This window comes from Oncorhynchus mykiss, chromosome 2, assembly GCF_013265735.2.
Source record: "Oncorhynchus mykiss isolate Arlee chromosome 2, USDA_OmykA_1.1, whole genome shotgun sequence".
Taxonomy (NCBI): Eukaryota; Metazoa; Chordata; class Actinopteri; order Salmoniformes; family Salmonidae; genus Oncorhynchus; species Oncorhynchus mykiss.
The window spans coordinates 18,346,952-18,352,308 of NC_048566.1; the positions used below are offsets into that span (position 1 = coordinate 18,346,952).

The window sequence follows — 5,357 nt, forward strand, 5'->3', positions numbered from 1 at the left end:
ATTCTATATGTAATGAATGAATAGATTCTATATGTAATGAATGAATAGATTCTATATGTAATGAATGAATAGAGATTCTATATGGAATTGTGTGATCATGTGAACATAGGAGGTCCCATACTGGGAAGAAATGACATCTACTTTCACCCATGTGTGTGACTGTGAGAATGAAGTCCTGTATCTCACTCATCTCAATAACTGCAGTGCTACTCGTGGTAACGTCATTTAGCTGAGTTTACCTTTAAGGTACATTGTTGGAAGTGTCCAGGCCTTGGCAGAGCACCCTAAACTGGGACTGGAAATGGACCGTAAACCTGTTGGACTGCCATGACCACCATGTACTGAGGACCTGAAACGTACAACTGTCACTTCACTGCAGTACATTTACGTAAGGAAAACCTCCCTGACCACTCCCTACATCTTCCTGTTCTTACTGTAAACTGTGAGGGCTCACAACTGCACTGGCAAACCACCTGAGGAGGAATTGAATTTCTGTGACATTCTGTTCTCTGAGAGAGGTTCTGTTCAAAGAATTAGAATGGATGACTAATCCTGAATTCTATGATTCTGCTTTGGTTGGTGTCTGTCTCACACCATGTGGGAGACTAATGCATTGGGCGGTGCCTTCAAAAAGAAGTCTATGGTGTTATTCTATAACTAGCACATGATTTGCAATGTTTAAATTAGATGTTTTTATTGCCTGTCTATTTTGTTGAATCGTGTAACTCTTCTGAAAGTGATGGTTTCTGAAATATGTATACTGATGTTATTGAGAGATGAAGACTTCTAACTTCTATGCCGTTACTACCACAATATTTAGTCACACTTTACATTAAGTTAAACTGCAATGTGTGGTATTAAATAATAACTAAGTCATTATTTCAAATATAATCTATTCGGTTTTCTTTTGCAGTATTACAATTCAAAATCATTGGGTTATGCACCTTACCAGCAGATACCATGCACAATATATCATGGATCTACATGATATGTAAAGTGTAAAGTCTTGACCACTAGATGACACAACAGGGCTGTAATGTTCTACCTACTACAAGGACAGACAACTCTGAAACTTTGACTTGCATCTTTGCACAGAAGTAAGTTGACACTATGGACACTACGTACAGTACATACAAAGCACTGTAAAAGCACACAAACGGCTATTGAAATGGCATTTTAAGACATCACATACTGTATATGGAAAGCAGCACTTCACACACACTGACCTTTTGAACAGGAAACATGGATATTTCACATTGTAAAGCAGATTCCATTATATAATTTACAACCATATTGATCGGTTATAGTTGGTGTTCTTGACATTTATTCAACTTCCGTGTCCTTCCTTATTTTCCTATGTCTCCATGGCTACCAAGTTCTATTTATAGGTGAATGGCCAGTCCTGTCTGCTCCACTTCCTGTGGGGGGGTAACTTGAACCCTGACCACCAGGACTCTGACCTCTTGACCTCTGCGTTAGTCTTTTTTTTTACGCATCCCACACAACAACAACATAGCCAGATGGATTACTTGATTACTTCCTGGTTGGTTGCTTTATTAGATTCCAGAATAAAACTCTGATATTGCAGGTCAAGGTATGTTGGGATGTACGTTAGTGGAATCAGGTTGTTACTAGCTGTGCTCTATTATTATTTTCTACAGATACCACTGTATTCGTTTCCCATCCTTCTCTGTTGTATCACAAAAAAAAAAAAAAAAAATTCACTACTGTTTGTGGCAGAAAGCACTTCCATGTGAAAAAGAATGGCACTGTAGAGCAAATAAAACACATTGATTGATATGAGTCAATTCTGGTTTATTTTGTACTTGAGTTTCAGATTCTCTCATTGTCAAATAAAAGTCTAATTTATTTTTTGCTGAATGGAAAGGTGTATTTGGTCACAACGTAGGCCTGAATATCTGTAAAAGACTGCCTCCATTACAATAGAGTTAATTACTGTGTCTTTACTGTGCAAGGTGTGCAGGCTTGTAAACTATATAGAATATGTTATCACATGTTTATTACCTAAAAACAAAAATTCATAATGCAATAGAAATGATCTATTTTTAGAAGAATACCTAGTCCTATATAATCAGAATAATTGATGAGCAAAGACTGGTGCACCAGTTTTGTCTTTAAATGGCAAACCCCTTTGAGCAGTACTATAGCATGCTGTAGCTGCGGTCGCCAGCCAGATTCTTAAGACTCGGAGACGGTAACTGTTCGTAGGAATCTGGGACGGTCGCCTCTTTTAGTAGCCCGGCTTTTCCAATAGACAGTCCTTATGCACAGGTCTAAGATCAGCTTAGTACTGTCTCCAAACCTAGCATTAACCATTAAATTAAACCCAAACCCGACCTTAGATCAATGTCTAGGGACTATTCCGTCCCTCTCCGAGTGACAGACAAGGGACGCTGTCATCAACAAAGAGCGTGCAAATCTCCCTACCCCACCGCGAGAAAACTGCATGGGCACCTGCTACTTTACTCCAATTGGGCATTCCACACGTCCGTCAGACTGATGGGACTGCCCAATATTTTGTCTGATTGGTTAGGATGTGTGGCAATTGGGATCTCTCAAGATCCCATTTGTTGTCGCTTGTATCTGTGCCAGTGAAGGGGCTGGACGGGATCGTCTCATTCAATGGGCGGGGATTCGCAGCAGTTGTGGATTTTCATTCGAAGACTCTATTTATAAAGCGGGACTTAAATGTAAGTTATTTTTTATTGGTGTATAGACAGGAAGTGATTGTGCTGCCCTGAAGCCGGCGATTTGCCCTCACCCTTCTGTCTGTCTGTTTTATGATCAGTAGAATGTGTGTGAGCGGCTTCGACTGAGAGAGCGGTGTAATGATAAAAGCCGCATTTGCGGTACCCTCCTCTCACCTCATATAAATCAGGAAAAAACGGAGAAACCGTCTTATTTCGTTCCTCCTCGAGCCCTAGACTTATCCACGTCTCGGAGAACATTGTGAAGGTGAGATATTTGGTTACCAATAGCCAACTCTAATTCAGTCGTAGTTAGTCTAATATCCTGCACGGCGACGCATCATATTTCATTGGTGTTGGCTACTTGCTAACCTAGCTAGGTTAGTCTAAATGCGGGTGGAATAACGCCGAAAATTACACCCAATAGGGGACATTCCAGCGGCGTGCTGCCTGGCCCTCCGGTTAGCATGCAGGCCCACGAATGGTACAAAACGATCACATAGCAAACCGAAAATATTGTAAGCTGTTAGACAAGAGAATGCAAGCAGTTGTAATTATGTTGCTTTATTAATGAAGGGTTTATTATAAGTATATTATTATAACGATATTATGTCTTCTTATCCGTAAGATATTCGTATTATTAACCTATTATTATTAATATTATTATTAGGTTATTATTTAACCCACATTAGTGACTGACCACCCCAAAGCTAACTGTAAGGCTAAATTCCATGCGCTCTCTTTAATGTGGTCCATTGAGTCTATAATTAGGCTATATGCTATAACGAATCCCCTAATCATTATTCATACCTCATGCTCGAGGTGTGGTTGGCGTTTGGCTTCATGGCTTTTGTCGGGTGGTATGGTGTTGCAGGTAGTAGAATGGGAATCTTTCGTATGGCTCCCGTTAGCGGACGCACTAATATTTTGGACGGGGGAGCTTGCTAGTGTGTCTGTCTGCCAGCGACAGTTTCAGGCGGTGGTTGAGTCACAATGTCACCTCTGCCTCAACACTCGGCTTTTCCCCTCAAATTTAAGCGTAAAGAAAAGGCGTTACCGTGCCCCCCCCCCCCCCCCCCCCCCCCCCCCCCCCCCCCACCACCACCACCACCACCACTCACACACACACACACACACAACCACACACACATTCCTCCCGCACCCCCGCATTGACCTCCACACAAACCCCGCAAGTATTGTCTTTAATACTGCACTGTGGTGGTGTATTGGGGAGTGTGCTTAGTTTAGTGTTGCTATGGAAAAAATAAATGGTCTTATTAGGTTTTAGACACCTGGCTGAGTGAGCTACAGTAGCCTGGTCAGTCAGTGATGGAAGCCCAAAGACAGCCTTGTTCAGATGTGCTATAAGCTTTTGTTATAATGATAAATGCAGACAGACATGTATAAACAGATGATAAGGAATGCCTCAGGATATCTGATGACTATTTCTGGCCATCCTTCATCTTCCTTCTCTCATCAGTAAGGAAGCTGCACTCTGTCTCTCTGTTTGGAGTGACTCATCAACACTAATCTGCTGTGTGTACACAGCATGACAGACAGACAGGAGTAGGTGTCAGTGCAGGTGTAGACCTACTCAGGCCAGAGACAGAGGGACAGACACAGACAGAAAGACATGGGAGGAATCAGGGCGGTCTGGGTGGAGAGAGTAGACACCTTATCTGTGATGACAGACAGCAACAGACCTTGTGTTTTGGGTCGGGTTGACACTCAGACTCACTTTATGTAATGTATGCAGAGGGGTTCTGCTTCAATCCAAATGATGAGTAGTCATTTATTGGGGTAGACAATATCAGTGTCCTTTAGGAGCCAATAAAGATATAAACAAGCAGTCTATAGATGATTGACACCCTCAGACCAATCACTAAATCAATCCATACTACTTTTCAGAGACTTCTGAGAAATGGCCTATATGGCAGACTCAGCTGTAGTTCAGACGTGTTTAAACACTACCTATGAGGTATACTCTCTTTCCTTCAGTCTGTCAGACTAGTATAGTCTGTAGTAGTAGTAGTAATTCAACTATAGTAAAAAATAAATACTTGAATTCAGCAGTGAATCTAGATTGAAGGTAAGCAGATCGAACCATTATTCTTCTCGTGTTTTGTGTCAGTGCAGATTGAGCTTTCTGCAGTAGTAACCGTTTGATTGAAGGGAGATAGAGAGTGTTTTGTGTCAGTGCAGATTGAGCTTTCTGCAGTAGTAACCATCTGATTGAAGGGAGATAGAGAGTGTTTTGTGTCAGTGCAGATTGAGCTTTCTGCAGTAGTAACCATTTGATTGAAGGGAGATAGAGAGTGTTTTGTGTCAGTGCAGATTGAGCTTTCTGCAGTAGTAACCATCTGATTGAAGGGAGATAGAGAGTGTTTTGTGTCAGTGCAGATTGAGCTTTCTGCAGTAGTAACCGTTTGATTGAAGGGGGATAGAGAGTGTTTTGTGTCAGTGCAGATTGAGCTTTCTGCAGTAGTAACCATCTGATTGAAGGGAGATAGAGAGTGTTTTGTGTCAGTGCAGATTGAGCTTTCTGCAGTAGTAACCGTTTGATTGAAGGGAGATAGAGAGTGTTTTGTGTCAGTGCAGATTGAGCTTTCTGCAGTAGTAACCGTTTGATTGAAGGGAGATAGAGAGTGT

The 5,357-nt window shown here is 41.6% G+C and overlaps 1 protein-coding gene across 6 annotated transcripts in view; it reads left to right on the forward strand.

The window, feature by feature from the left end:
• The first annotated feature begins 2,799 nt into the window (after nt 1-2,799).
• The window catches only part of LOC110534321 (myosin-10-like), an 83,948-nt gene continuing 81,390 nt past the window's right edge, over nt 2,800-5,357 (forward strand). For 5 of the 6 annotated variants that reach the window (XM_036940351.1, XM_036940384.1, XM_036940353.1 and 2 more), the window contains exon 1: nt 2,800-2,976. The gene's annotated coding sequence lies outside the window, so the exon portion shown is untranslated. The remainder of the gene's footprint in view (nt 2,977-5,357) is intronic. The other variant, XM_036940378.1, reaches the window with a different exon arrangement.